Source organism: Otolemur garnettii, unplaced genomic scaffold (assembly GCF_000181295.1).
Source record: "Otolemur garnettii isolate 467f Iridium unplaced genomic scaffold, OtoGar3 scaffold00094, whole genome shotgun sequence".
Taxonomy (NCBI): domain Eukaryota; kingdom Metazoa; phylum Chordata; class Mammalia; order Primates; family Galagidae; genus Otolemur; species Otolemur garnettii.
The window spans coordinates 3,503,802-3,519,659 of NW_003852489.1; the positions used below are offsets into that span (position 1 = coordinate 3,503,802).

Below are 15,858 nucleotides of genomic sequence, written 5' to 3' on the forward strand. Positions count from 1 at the left end.
GGACTACAGAAGCCCACCCCAATGCCCAGCTATTTTTTGTTGCAGTTGTCATTGTTGTTTAGCTGGCCCAGGCTGGGTTGCAGTTTGGCTTGGGCTGGGTTCAAACCCGCCACCCTTGGTATATGGGGCTGGCACCCTACCCACTGAACCACAGGCACTGCCCCCAATTATATTTCTAATCCTAGCTCAACCATGTATTAGCTGTGTGACCTTGGGGAAATTACTTAACCTCTCTGGGCCTAAGTTTATTTGCCAGTCCTCAAACTCTAATTGGAAGCCCAGACAGACGTGTTTTATATTCTAGAATCTTTTCAGCATGCGTATTGTATGTTTATGTGCTGAGAGGGAGTTTAGATTCTCTCAAACATCAGTATTTCCATAAGAAACACACAACCAGTATTACAGCTCTTTTTGAATTTGCCTATCGGGTTCTTTGCCCTCTACTGGAAGACCCTTCCCACCTCATCAAAAAGAAACACATGACTATATTACTTGGAATTAAAGACTATAACTGACCTCAAATCAGATGAGGTTTGCCAGAAAATGAGCCGCATCAAACAACTTTGGATTTTCAGAGCTTTTTGGATTTTGGAACTGTGGTTAAAGCAGACAGACCTGTGGCCTCTTCATATAGTTGTGAAAATTAAATTACACAATGCATGTAAGGTATCTATACCAGTTTCTAGACTATAGGAAGAACCCAATAAATACTATTTTTACTTTTATGAGAGAGGCGATACACTCCCATCACTTTTGCTTCTAGGGCTTTGAGGTTGGCTTGGGGTTTTGCTTTGTGTGGTGGTTTGATGTTTGGGTGAATTTCCTTGTAACGGTGGTTGGGATATTTCAGGATAACAGAAGGCAAGCCATTTTCCTCTTTGATGGTGTAAAAGGAAAGAAAAAAAAAAGAATGGTCTTTGAAGCCAGATAGATCAGGGTTCAAATTTCATAGCATCAGCCCTTTTTAGAAATGGGTGGAAATATCCATCTTTCTGGTTGCTTTGAGAATTAAATATAACAAGATAGAATAGAAACGGCTCTGTACACAATACATGCTCAATAAATGGTAGCAGCTGTTTTTTGTTAAGGTGTGTTCAGGAAGGCCAAGGCACAAGCCTTCCCCATGAACAGTCTGAAATGCACATAATCAGCCACTTTCATGATTGAAAATGAGGGACTTGGACAGGGATCAGAGAAAGCATTTACCGTGTATAAAGAAACAAAGCACTGTTAACATAATCTGTCTGAGGGAGATGGCACCGAGCCCTCCTCTGTGATGTAATGTCATGGTACTTTCCTGGTGGGGGCAGTGGGCAGAGGGAGGCCTGGGAGGAGCAACTCCCATCCCCACGAGCAGAGCTGGATGTTTCCCCAGGCGGCATGGTGGAGTGCAAGGGAGAGCAAGAGCCTGTAGCTGCTAGCCTTCAGGAAGTGTCTATTGTACTGTGATTTTTTTAAATGTAGGTTGTCCCTTTTTACATAGACTACCCTGAAGTTTCAGGTTTAATGTTATCCTACTACAAAGGCTGCTATCTGGTGATCAGCATAGTCTGAGAACAGACTCTATCCATTTCTGCTTGGATCTCTACCAGATATAAACTTTTAGGGAGGGCCTACCTTGTGTCAGCTGCTGAAAATATAAAGATGATCTGATAAGGTTCTAGCCCAGGAGGGACTGGAAGAGAAAACAGATCACAGATAACTCTTAATTGGGACTGTGAAGTGTTGGGTGGTGTAATGGAACTATGAATAAAGGGCCATGCAGGGGACTGGAAAGAGAAAAATTAATTTTGCTGGTGAGGCTGGGGTAAACTCCTCCAAAAAAGTGACATTTGATCTGATCTTTATTTCTTTATTTTTATTTATTTTTTTTAGAGACAGTGTCTCTCCTTGTCGCCCTTGGCAGAGTGTCATGGCATCACAGCTCACAGCAACCTCCAGCTCTTGGGCTTAGGCGATTCTCTTGCCTCAGCTGCCTGAGTAGCTGGGACCACAGGCGCCCACCACAATGCCCGGCTATTTTTTGTTGCAGTTTGACTAGGGCTGGGTTTGAACCCACCACCCTTGGTATATGGGGCTGGTGCCCTACTCATTGAGCCACAGGTGCTGCCCCTTATCTGATCTTTAGGAATCATCCTGCAAATGGATTTGAGATGAGATGAAGAGAGGAAAGAGGCAAGGGGTAGGGAAGGGAGAGAATAACAGGGCAAGTGAAAGGAGCTGCTGGGACAGGCAGTGCATAGTGGCTCACGCCTGTAATCCTAGCACTCTGGGAGGCTGAGGCGGGTGGGTTACCTGAGCTCAGGAGTTTGAAATCAGCCTGAGCAAGAGCAAGACCCCTGTCTTGACTAACAAATTAGCCAGGTGTTGTGGCGGACGTCTGTAGTCCCAGCTACTTTGGGAGATAGAGGCAAAGGAAGGAGGAAAGAAACCCCAGGAACAAAGCTATGAGACAGCATATTCATTTAATTGTTCAGATAGTCACTCAACAAACAATTATATGAGTGCTCAACACTGTTCCTGGCACTGGAGACACAGCAGAAAGCAAGACAGATAAGGTCCCTGATGCTTTCACGGAATTTACAGTTTGATAACTGTTTGGTGGGATAGAAAACAAACAAAAATAAACGAACGAGATTTCAGAGAGTGGTTATGTGTTATGAAGAAAATCAATTGAGAAAAGGAACGATTGTAGGGGGAGGTATATAAGATGGGATGGGGAGGGAGACCTTTCTGGAAGCGGCATGTGACCTGAGAACCAAAAGGTGAAGAGGCAGCTTTCTGGGGCTGAAATGTTCCAGGTGGAGGGAACAGAAAATAAAAACACCCCAGAACAGGAATAGGCCTGGTGTCTTTGAGGAACAGAAAGAAGGCCAGCTTGACTGCAGCAGTTTGAGCAAAGGACAGATGGTAGGAGACCAGAGAAGTTGGCAGGCCTTCTTAGTAGGGCCTGTGGGCCACCATAAGGAGTTTGTTTGGAAGAAGTACCATCTGGCTGCTGCATAGAGAAGGGACTGGACACAAGGACATCCAGGAGGTTGTTGCTTACTCTAGGACGTCGATGGCTTCCTATAGGGTGGTAGCAGTAGAGGCAGATGCATTCAGAGTAAATATATATTTTTGTTTTTGTATTTTTATTTTTTTGAGACAGTTTCACTTTGTCACCCTCGGTAGAGTACCATGGTATCACAGCTCATAGTAATCTCAAACTCTTGAGCTAGTGATCCTCTTGCTTCTGCTTCCCAAGTAGCTGGGCCTACAGGCTCTCCCCACAATGCCTGGCTGTTTTTAGAGACAGGTTCTCACTCTTGCTGAGGCTGGTCTTGAACTCCTGAGCTCAAGCAATCTACCCGTCTTGGCTTCCCAGAATGCTAGGATTACAGGTGAGGGCCACCATACCTGGTTGGTACAAATACGTATTTTTAAAGTAAAGCTACCCTCGGTGTGAGTAGCACAGTAGTTATGGTGCCAGACACACACACTGAGGGTGGCGAGTTCGAACCCAGCCTGGAACAGCTAAACAACAATGCTGGCAACCTCAACAAAAAATTGTGGCGGGCGCCTGTAGTCCCAGCTACTTGGGAGGTTAAGGAAAGAGAATCGCTTAAGCCCAAGAGTTTGAGGTTGCTGTGAGCTGTGATGCCACAGCACTCTACCCAGGGCGACATAGCAAGACTCTGTCTCAAAAAAAACCCCAAAATAAAAAATAAAGTGAAGCTGAAAAGACTGGCTGAATGGGGAGGGGGTGGTGAGGGAAAGGAAGATGTACTTAATTATTTCAAATGCCCTGAGAAAGATGAATAGACCAAAGTGCCCTATCAGTTAGTAGCACTGACATGGCAACAGTGACAACATAGGATCAGGGAGAGAGAATATTGTAAAACAGTGGCCATGAAGCCTTTGGGAATGAACTTGGCTTCACAGAGGAGATAGGTACTGTTCCACTGACAAAGCCAGGCTGCTATTCTGTCTCTTAGGCCATGAACCTCTCAACCTTTTGCTGCCAAGGGTTTTTAAGTAAATACCTCTGACTGAAAAAATTTGTTTTTGTCTCTCCCTACATCTTTCCATCTTTTTTTTTTTTGCCCTCCAGGAAAAATATATGTCTAGGCTCAGCACCTGTAGTAGCACAGTGGTTATGGTGCCAGCCATATACAACAAGGGTGGCAGGTCCAAACCTGCCCAGGCCAGCTAAATAACAATGATGACAATTGCAATAAAAAATAGCCGGGTGTTGTGGCAGACACCTGTAGTCCCAGCTACTTAGGAGGCTGAGGAAAGTGAATTGCTTAAGCCCAAGAGTTTGAGGTTGTTGTAAGCTGTGACGCCGCCACAGCATTCTACCAAAGGTGACATAGTGGTAAGACTCTGTATCAAAAAAAAAAAAAAATGTCTATTCTGTTCTCACAAACTCTCAATTGGGCTCAGCTTCTTTCTTCTCAGTAGTTTCTTCAGAATAGCTTTTATTTTTTTTGAGGCAGAGTCCCACTCTGTTGCCTCCAAGCTAGAATGCCTTGGCATCAGCCTAACTCAGTGGCAGCCCCTGGGTAGAGTGCCGTAGCATCACAGCTCACAGCAACCTCCAACTCCTGGGCTCAAGCAGGTCTCCTGCGTCAGCCTCCCAAGTAGCTGGGACCACAAGCACCTGCCACAACACCTAACTATTATTATTATTTTTCTTGGGTTGCAGCTGTCATTGTTGTTTTGGCAGGCCCGGGCTGGATTCAAACCCACCACCTTAGGTGTATGTGGCTGGCACCTTAGCCACTTGAGTCACAGGCGCTGAGCCTAATTTTTCTATTTTTATTTTATTTATTTATTTGAGACAGTTTTACTTTGTCACCCTTAATAGAGTGCTGTGGTGTCACAGTTCACAGCAACCTCAAACACTTGGGCTTAAGCGATTCTCTTTCCTTAACCTTCCAAGTAGCTGGGACTACAGGCGCCAGTCACAACACCTGGCTATTTTTAGAGACAAAGTCTTGCTCTAGCTCGAGCTGATCTTGAACCTGTGAGCTCAGGCAATCCATCCACCTTGGCCTCCCAGAGTGCTGGGATTACAGGTGTGAGCTACCGTGCCTGGCCCAATTTTTCTATTTTTAGTAGACAGGGTCTCATTCTTGTGCGGACTGGTCTTGAACTTATGAGTTCAAGGGATTCTCCTGTCTCCGCCTCCCAGAGTGCAAGGATTATAGGCATGAGCCACTCTTCCCTGCCCAGAATATCTTTTTAAAAAGTCACATTAAGAAAAGTTTTGAGATAAGATGGCTCCTATGTTGCCAACGCTGGTCTGGAACTCTTGGGCTCAAATGATCCTCTTGCTTCAGCCTCCCTAGGAGCTCAGACTACAGGCATAGGTCACCTGGCCCAGCAGATTCTTCAGAATATATCACCCAAGTCAAGGAGGGACTTCTACCTCTAATAAACCCTGAGTCAATGTTCTCAGGGGCAATTCAAGGTATGTGGGTTCAGGGAGGAAGAACAGTCTCTTTTATTATTTTGTTTTACCCAGTTCTTTGTTTCACATCTCCCTTTTTTTACCAAATCACAATGCTCAGCTTTTTTTGACTGGAAGGAGGCATGATCAGGCTTAATTGAATATTTTTTTGTTGGATGGCTGCTTCTGTCTCCTGGCCCTAACGTCTGGGGGCCTCTTTCAGTCTCTTGCATATACACAGCAAGCCTGCAGGGGGCCTCCGAGCTCCCTCTGAAACCACTGCATGGAGCTAGACCTCTTCAGCTAACATAATCTTTTATTTAAACAGAAACAGTAGCCACCAGTTTTGTTACATAACATTCCAGTATCTTAGGGTGCTAAACTAACACAGCCTCTCCTGTTAGGAAGTGGAGATGTGGCAACACAAATATTCACCAGCACAATATCGCTGAAATGTTGTAACAAATTTGACTTTCTGCTCCTACTTAGAATTTCAGAGCTGGAAGGGACTTAAGAGATAGATAATCCTATTTCAATCTTCCTGGTTTTAAACTGTAGAAACCTGGGTCTAGAGAGGCAAAGAAACTTGCCCAAGACGCTGATTCAGGCAAGCTTTTGATAATCCATCACAGCTTGTTAGATTAAGGATTAAATGTTAAATGGTTTTTGTTTGTGATTCCTTTTTCTTTGAAAGCATTATTTAGACTCTCCAAAGTAGTCAATTGTGAACAATGACATAGCCCCTGGGGGTAAGTGCCATAATATTGATTTATTTGAGGTGTTTTGTTTTTAGAAACTTTGGGGACTGGATTCACACGTAACTGTGCAACGTATATACGAAGTGAATTCAATTTGATTGACCAATATATTTTAAAGACAGCTGGGTGGAGTTGTAGGTGAAGTTTTGAGCCACCTGCCCTAACACCATTCTGGGTTTATGGGCAAACCAGTGTATAGAAGGAGGTTGAAATCAGCTGTGTCTCCTAAAGCATCTCATGTCCTGATAGCTGCAAAACCCCAGTGGCTGAGTGAAAAGGCTAAACCTGCTCTTTTCCCTTGCCCCTGCCAGCATTCTTTATCAAACTGACCTGCTTTCCTGCTCGGAGACTCTGCCCCACTCCACCCACCTGGTGCCTCCCTGGATTTCCTGACTGCCAAGAGCTTATTTTTTAACCTTCTCTTCCTTGAAAAGCACCACCAGACTGACCCAGAACGTAGACTCCTCCCCTCTGGTCACTCTCATCATCCTATTCTCCTGGGCTAACCATTCCCCATCTCCCTCCCTACCCCCTGGAAAATCAGCCGCAATAGGGGGCCTTCCAATTCCCTTAAAGCCTCTTTCCTACCTTGAACTCTGAAATTACAAGCAGGGCAGAGAGAAGAGGGGAAATGCCTAGCTTTTGAGCAGGTAATGGCTGGGCCAGGTGGGACTGGTACTAGCTTATTAAATTCAACTACCCCGGGGCCTGAGGGCCACTTCTGATAACTTAGGATCTGGGTTAGGGATGGCTTGCAGGGTAAGGGGGTAATTACTACCCTGGCCTCCGCCCAACACACACACCCTACCTCCAGAGAATGCCAGCCTTAATCTGGGAGAAACCCCAAACCCAAACAAACAGCCTCCTCCAAGGCGCCGAGAGCCCACCCAGCTCTGTCACCCTTCCTCCTTGCCCCGGGCCAGTAGCCTAGACAGGGGGAAGGACCAGACGCCCGTTCCACTCCCCGCACCCAAGCCCAGCCAGGGCAGAGGGGTTGGGGGGTGGGAGGTAGGGGAAGCAGGGGGCGGAGTTCCGTCCTCTGCTGATTGGCTCCACGCGGATGGGCTGCGGCCGTGCCGGGCCAACCGGCAGCGTGTTGCTATGTGCTGAGCCGAGGGGATAGGTGCGGGGGCGCGTCCGTCACGGGGCAGCCCCCGGCCCCGACCGGAGGGATGCGGAGTGGCGGCCGTGGCAGTGGCGGAGACTGTGGCTTTAAGAGCGCGCCGGGAGCCCGCGGTGCAGCCGGGCGGTCCTCTGCTGCTGCGCATCCCCGCGGAGCCGGGCCCGGCGCTGGCCGGACGGGGCAGTCTGCCGCCGGGTAAGAGGCGGGAGCGCGGCGTGGGCCGCACGCGTGGGCGCGGGGCGCGCTGTCAGCGCGGGCTCGGGGTACCGGGCGCTGGCCACCCGTCCCGCCGCCTCTCCGGCCGGGCTCCCGCGCAGGGCCCGCGCCCTCCGTCCCGCGTGGGGCGCCCGGGGGGCCGCGAGCTTCGGGGGCGGGGAGCCGGCCGCCGGGGCCACGTGACCGGTTTGTTTACAAACACAGCCGGGCCCCCGCGGCGGCCCGCGGAGGGAGCCCGGGTCGCGCAGGCCCCGGGTTCGGGGCCGGGGGCCCGTCAGAAGAGTGGGGGCAAATCTGGGGTGCAAGGTTTGGCGGAGGGAACGGGGAGATGGAGTCGCTGCCGCCGCCTCCACCGCGTAGTTCCCGCGGGTTTGGGTTTCGTGGGGTCGGGGTGGGGCTTGGGACGTTTCTGTCCCCGCGTGACGCTACGTCTCCCCTGGAGACACTTGGGTCTGGGTGCGCCGCCCAGGGGGTCCCGGCTCTGGGAGATTGGCCGCCCTCGAAACTCCCCGGAGCGCCTAACCGGCCCCGGGCCCCGCCGAGGTAACCGCAGCTGAGTTCCTGCTTCCCGCCCTCCCTGGTGTCCTTCCCAGGGGGGTGGGCGCCGGTTCTCTCCTGCCCCGCGGAATGTAGGAGCCTCTGCAGCGAGTACCTCCCGGGAGCCGGCGCTGAGGGACAGCCCTGACCCCTCCCTGCTTCTAGTTCACCCTCCTTGGCCTGCTGACCTCCTCTAGATGGGCTCGTCTCCCGTGGGGGCGGGGGTGCGAGGGACACCTGTTCTTTTGAACTTCTTGTCTGGGGGCTGCCACCTCTCGCTTGACTCTGAGCTGCAGGAGTTTAGAAAGCTAAATGAGTGAGCGTCCTCCGTTTTTATCTGCTTGGCGTGTGCATCTGACTCCCTGACTGTGCTCCCTCGTCCTACCCCTGCGAGTGAACGGCAAACGGAACTGCTCCAGAGGCTTGAGGTTTTTGCTTTCTATCCTCCTTGCTTTGCTCTCTTGCGACTAGGGAGGCTCTTTTGAGCAAGTCCCTGGCCTTTGCTGAGTTTAAAGCTAACAAGACAGCTAGTTGGTCATCTTTTTCTCTCTGCCCTTCCTCCCTTGCTCCTTTCTTCAAGCAAGATGTGGCTGTGTCCCAGAACATTGTGCAAGAAGGGTAGCCGTCAGATTCCCTGTACCCCATTTACTCAGAGCGTTAGAGATGGCATGGCACCTAGGGGGTTGAGAAGTAAGAAAATCACCTCAGTGGCTCTGGGGTGGGAGTGGGACTTGATTTCACACTTTTTTTTTTTTTTTTTTTGAGTCAGAGTCTCACTATGTGGCACTTGGCCATTGCGTCCCAGCTCACAGCAACCTCAAACTCTTGGGCTTAAGCGATTCTCTTGCCTCAGCCTCCCAAGTAGCTGGGACTACATGTGCCCAGCTATTTTTTTAGTTGCAGTTGTCATTGTTGTTTAGCAGGTCACGGCTGGGTTCGAACCCACCAGCCCTAGAGTATGTGGCCAGTGCCCTGACCACTGAGCTATGGGCGCTGAGCCTGATCTCACACTTTGGATGCTCTCCAGGATTCTGGTTCTGGAGGTCATAGGACCTGTGATCGGTGAGACTGGATTCACCCTTCCCTGGTTTCCCTTTCGCGGAGTCAGAGACTAACCTGAGTTCTGTCCTTTCATCCCTCACTTCCTTAGTCCTTAATGCTGAGACTGAGTCTCTTACATCTCATGAGAAACGTTTTCATTCCTTCCAACTCTGATGAGTGGCTACAAGTTCCTTCTCCTTAGACAGAGGCTCAGCTTGAGGATAGCTGTACAAACGTCCTTCCTACCATCACCTATCCCCAGCTCCATGGTGGGCTCTCAGGCAGGAGTGGGTTGGGAAGCTGGGGCTCATGCCCGTCCCCAGTTGGTAGTTGACCCCACCAATTTAGGGTCCAGTGACAGCATGTCTTGTGATAACTGTGCTTGAGCTAAAATCAAGAAGGTTGGGGCAGTGCCTGTGGCTCAAGGAGTAGGGCACCGGCCTCATATGCTGGGGGGGTGGAGGGTTCAAACCCGGCCCCAGCCAAAAAATACTGCAAAAAATAAAAAAATGAAATTATTAAAATAAAAACATAAAATAAAATCAAGAAGGTTGGAGTTAGGGGTGGAAATAGAAAATAAACACCATTCACAAGAATTTTGTTCTTCTTCCTTCCAGCAGCATGGCTTCCAAACTTAGAGTAGGATCCACAGTTAAGGAATACATTTCATAAGTTCCAGAAAACAATAATTACCCTTACTGTCTGCACTGTGCTCTGTTAAAAAATATTTTTTATACTTCATTAAAAACAAATCAACTGTTGGTTATGACCCATTAATTGGATTTCCTGACCAAGCAGGTCATAACCCACAATTTGAGAAACATTGCTTAGGACATAAGTCCTCCAACTTAAATGTGCATAAAAATAATTTTTATTGGACGGTGCCTTTGGCTCAGTGAGTAGGGCACCAGCCCCATATACTGAGGGTAGCGGGTTCAAACCCAGCCCCAGCCAAACTGCAACAAAAGAATAGCTGGGCATTGTGGTGGGCACCTGTAGTCCCACCTACTCAGGAGGCTGAGGCAATAGAATCGCCTAAGCCCAAGAGCTGGAGGTTGCTGTGAGCTGTGACGCCACAGCGCTCTAAAAAAAAAGATAAATGTTTATTTTCAGGCACAGGACTCTGCATCTTTAATAAGTAGCCCATGAGATTGTGATGCAGGTGGTTGATAAGAAACCCAGATGTAGTGGCAATTGGGGGCAGTGAATAATGGAAGCCATTAACTTGGATATAGAGGGCAAGGTAAGGTATGTGACCCACACTCAGCCAATCCCAAGATCATTCAGCTGCCAGTCACACTAATTTTCACTTGGAAAGTCTAAGGGCATAGTGTTGTTTTCGGAAGCCAGGAGACAGTTGGCCATAGGGACGGTATCCCTCCCTTCCTACTCCACCCCAACCCCTTTGAGGGCTGCTTTTCACTGTTCTGTACCACTAGATGTTTCTAGGTGCATGGGGGTGGGGACGTGTAGTGCTGATGAGTTGCTGTACTGTTCAGATTATGTGAATTTTCATTGTCTTGATGATTTTAATGGTTTTCAGGCAGCAACAAAGTCATTGTGCCTGGGGGGATTAACAATTGGTCAGCAGAAGAAAAGTGTTGTTTAGTGTCTGGGTATTCCAGACTGTGTTGCCTGGAGGAGTGGTGGGCTGATGACTTTCCTTTTATTTGGGGCTGGGGAGTCAGGGCTTGTTTATCAACAGGTGTTAATAAGGAAGGAAACTTCCCCTGTCTCTGTGCCTAGCCCAGTCCTGGTTCTTTGCCACTGTGATGGCCTGGCTCCTGTGTGTAAGTGGATTTTGTTCTGCCTTCAGTTTTTGAGGCTGGTACCTCTGCCTTCAGGTGCGTGCACACACACACACAAAGCCGATGTAGTCGCCAGATTTTTTTTTGTCCCTTTTGTTGTGTCCAAACGTGTTGCTAAAAGAAATTTCTTTGAATTAGTGCTACAGTTTAGCTTCAAAAATGACTCTCGGCTCGGCGCCTATAGCTCAACCGGCTAAGGCGCCAGCCACGTACACCTAAGGTGGCAGGTTCGAATCCCCAGCCCGGACCCGCCAAACAACAATGACGGCTGCAACCAAAAAATAGCCGGGCGTTGTGGCGGGCGCCTGTGGTCCCAGCTACTTGGGAGGCGGAGGCAGGAGACTCACTTGAGCCCAGGAGTTGGAGGTTGCTGTGAGCGTGATGCCATGGCACTCTACCCAGGGGGAAAGCTTGAGGCTCTGTCTCAAGAAAAAAAAAAATGACTCTCAGTCATCTACATTCAAATTCAGCTATCTGTCCTTCTTGTTAAAGGTGTGCCTTACGATAACATTAGCTGTGGGAATGTTTAATTAACTTTAACAGCGTTCAGTTAGACCAGTGGTTCTCAACCTTCCTAATGCCGTGGCCTTTACTACAATACAGTTCCTGTGGGTCGCGACCCACAGGTTGAGAACCGCCGAATTAGACCAAGCAGCTCACATTCAGAATGTTTGGTTTTGGGGAAAAAGAAAGCAACAAGAGGATGGTAAGGGGTAGGATATCCTGGAATAGGAAAAACAGAGGGAAGAGATGTTCAAGTGAGATTCCAGTGGACGATCAGGATCCGTTCCGGTTGTGAAGGATCTTGAGGCTTAGGTGCGCTCACAGTCGCATCCCCCATAGCATTTTAACAGCTTTCGGAAAAGGAAGAAACATCATTTTCAACTTGAGCCTGCAATGGGGGAAAGCTAGTCAGGGCCTGCAGGGTAAAGGTATTTTGTTAGAGTTCTTAGTTTTCGGTGATGTTATCCTTAACAACAGGTGCCACAGACTTGAGTCATTAAAGGATTGCATCTATTAAAAAATATGATTGCTGCTGCCTGATCCTTCCCTGGGAGCTGTGACTATGGCTTAAAAGTCAATCAGGATATGCTACTGCTCTGTCTTGCAGATAGAATTCATGTCCCTTCCTTATAGGCCTCCATGGCCTGTCTCCCTCCCCCAGCTTCTTACTTCGTCTACCCTTCTCCACTCTGCTTCATTCTACTCCAGCTGCACTGGCCTTCCTGAGGTTGCTAAAACATGCCTATTTTTGTCACAGGGCTTTTCTACTGGTAGTACCTCTTTTCAGGATCCCCTTTCTCCAAAGTTTGCATGCCTGACTCCTTATCTCAACTTGGGTATCCCTGACCAGTTTATCTAGAGCAGTTTCTCCCCTCAGCCTCTCTTAATCCCCTTAACTTTTTTCCAAAGTACTTTAATGCCGTCTGGAAATATATTATCTACTTGTTTGCTAAAAGGGAAGCTGGAGAGCTTTTCTGTTTTGCTCACTGCTGACAGTATTTAGTGTGGAGCCGGCGCTGGATAAATATCTGTTGATTGAATGCATGAATGAGAGCTAGGGTTTAGACTCTAACTTCACTTTCTATAGTAAGAAATAATACTTATTTTTAAGAGAAAAGGAAAAGGTAATTCTTCCCTTTTTTTCCTGAGACAAGATAGTATTTCTTCGTAATTACTTGTGTGTGCGTGTGGGACAGAGTCTCACTCTCTTGCCCCATGCCAGAATGCCTTGGCCTCAGCCTAGCTCACAGCAACTTTAAACTCCTGGGCTCAAGTGAGCCGCCACCACACCTGGCCACTTGGAATTACTTTCATTTGCAATTTCTGTTTTTCAAAAATTGTTCATACCTTTATTCCATTTGTAGACTGGTAAAGTCTCCAAAATTTCCTTTTTCCTTTTTTTTTTTGGTTGTTGTTAATAAACAACTCTTATCTCTCCCTATAACCTTGTTCTGGGCCTCACCATTTTCACATGACAGACATTAGCATTTCTATCTGTAATCACATTTCATTAATACCAGGAGGCCCTGGAAGTGGGGCTAAGAGCCTGGGCCAGAAAGACCTGGATAATTTGCCCTGTGATCTTGGCTATCTACTAAAATTCTCTAAATGGTTGTTCCTTATTTATAAAATGGTACTAATAATAGTTCCTATCTCACAGGGTTGATGGGGGGATTAAAGCAGGAAAAGCAGGGAAACCAGGCGCAGAGCCTTAAACTAGTGTTTAAGTAAATGATGACCAGAAACGCACCTCTGTCAGAAATGGGGTGGAAATCAGAGATCATTTAAACACAAACTGACTGCTGTTCAGCTCTTAACAAATACATTTTTGGAAGAAGTTGTATTTACAGAGCTTTTTGGAAAGATGCATTGCTTACCTGTTCCTTTAGCCATTCACTGAGAGCTACCACACCTAGGCCATATTACCTCAGCCTCTCCAGCATTATTTTTACTGAGATGAACTTAGGTGTTTGCTCTTTGCTTTCATGGAGGGACACTGTCAGAAATAGCTTTATGTAACTCAGTACTACCATCCTTATAGGGGTTTATATTATTGAAGACTTTAGCTACAGTCTCACTTAATGTCCCCTTTAAGAAGTACATGGGAGAAATTTCTTCCAGAACATAGTTAGTGCCAGAAAAAGCTTTGCCTCCCCAGGGGAACTGGTGTGCTTTTTCTGTTGTGGACAATTGGAAATTTATAACTTATCATATTTCTCTTTTTGGTTTGGCTACCGGGAAGTACAGAACCAAATGAGTGGCTTGGTTTTTAGTGACTGTGGAGGGTCCTGTATCCTAATCTTTTTCAGTGTTACCCTTGTAATTTTTATTTTCTTTAATTTCAAGTTAATGATTTATATCTTTCTATTAATTAGATATATGTGGGGTTGGGTACTAAAATCCATTTAGGTGTTTAACATTTTAGAGATAGAAACAGTGGGGCTCAAACAGGCAGTAAGGACTTACTCAAGACACAGTTCTAACTAGGGCAAAGCACAGACTATAAACCAGACCTTTCTCAGGCCAGTGGCTCTTTCTACTCCTGCACATTCTGGAAGAGTACCGACTCCTCACCTAAACCCTAAGTAGCTCATCATGTCTCATACTAGGCAAAGTATGCATTCTCCCCGTACTTGGGCAAAGGAGCAATCTGCCAGCCAGGTGCAGGGCTGCCACCTGCATTCCTTTTACCTGGATGGGTCAGTAGCCCTTGTGGTCTCCTGAGTCACAGGGCAGTCAGCCCTCCCTGTCCTCTGGAGAATGTGGTATGTCCACGCTAAGTGGTTTCCATCAGAAACTAAATTGTTGGCTCAGAATGAGGTTAGCCTTTGGGATCTGGAGTTTCTTCTTGTTTATTTCTCACTGGGAAGTGAAGGCTTGACATCCAGATGATAGATGTGCAATCAGGGTCTTCTGGGTGTAAAAGTGGCTTTATTTATTTATTTATTTTTATTGGGACAGAGTCTCGTTTTGTTTTTGTTTTGTTTTGTTTGGTAGAGACAAGAGTCTCACTTATCACCCTCAGTAGTGTTGTGGCATCACACAGCTCACAGCAACCTCTAAGTCCTGGGCTCAGGTGACCCTCTTGCTTTAGCCTCCCTAGTAGCTGAGACTACAGGCGCCCGCCACAGCGCCCAGCTATTTTTTTGTTGCAGTTCGGCCAGGGCCGGATTTGAACCCACCACTCTTGGTATGTGGGGCTGGCACCCTACCCACTGAGCCACAGGCACGGCCCCAGAGTCTCATTTTGTAACCTTTGGTAGAGTGCTGTGGCCTCATAGCTCACAGCAACCTCAAACTCTTGGGCTAAAGTGATTCTCTTGCCTCAGCTTCCCTAGTAGCTGGGACTCCAGGCAGGGATCTGCCACAATGCCTGGCTATTTCTTTTTGTTTAGCAGGCCCAGGCTAGGTTTGAACCCACCAGTCCCAGAGCATGTGGTCGGAGCCCTAACCACTGAGTGCTGCTCCCCTCCCCCCCAGCTTTATTTTGTTTTACCTGATAATAAATATAGTTCTAGAAAATACTGACCTTCCCACTGACTTGTTTTGTTTTGTGGGCCAGGGAGTGGAGGCATGGAATACATCCTGTCCATCAAGAATATTATGATTCCTATTTTGAGATAGGGCAGAAATTTCTGGCCTAGGGCTGAAATTTCCCTTTGGTTTTGTTGTCTTATTCAATAGATTATAAAGGTTGTGAGATAAAGATGAGTTAAGAAGTAGACCCTGCCCCTAAAGCATATACTGCAAATAGTGATAAAGGCGTATGTGTAAACAATGGAGTTTGTCACAGATACAGAGAGAAGGATGGTCTTTTTGGAGGTGGAGCTGTGAAGAATGAAGAGGTTTTAAACCTGCAGTAACACTTTAGGGGGAGCAGTGTGTGCAAAGGCATAGGTGTGAACATGAGGTAGGGTGTGAGGAATGATCGGTAGGCAGGGGACATAGGGCAAAGAGAACACTGAAATTTCATGGCCTCCGAGGCAGTTAGAGCACTCCGTGGAGGTGGATTGCAACTTCTGTTCACAGTAGAACTCCAGGAGGAAGGGCTGTGAATAGAGGCTAACTGATTGATAGTAGGTGTCCTCAAAAGGGAAACTGTAGTGAATCTCAAACCTGGCTTCTTTAAGAATTTCTTAGGGGCCAGGCTGGTGGCACATGCCTGTAATCCTAGCATCCTGGGAGGTGGAGGTGGGTGGGTGAGTTGAGTTCAGGAATTGGAGACCAGCCTGAGCAAGAGTGAGACCCTATCTCTAAGAAATAGCCAGGTGTGGGCAGCGCCTATAGCTCAGTGAGGAGGATGCCCACTCCATATACCAAAGGTGGCAGGTTCAAACCCAGCCCCCGCCAAACCGCAACAACACCACAAAATAGCTGGGCGTTGTGGTGGGTGCCTGTAGTCCCAGCTACTTGGGAGGCTGAGGCAAGAGAATC

The 15,858-nt window shown here is 47.7% G+C and overlaps 1 protein-coding gene across 1 annotated transcript in view; it reads left to right on the forward strand.

Annotated features, from left to right (window-relative positions):
* Positions 1-7,322: 7,322 nt before the first annotated feature.
* YPEL2 (yippee like 2) overlaps positions 7,323-15,858 on the forward strand; it is a 65,289-nt gene continuing 56,753 nt past the window's right edge. The window contains exon 1 of the mRNA XM_003795587.3: positions 7,323-7,513. The gene's annotated coding sequence lies outside the window, so the exon portion shown is untranslated. The remainder of the gene's footprint in view (positions 7,514-15,858) is intronic.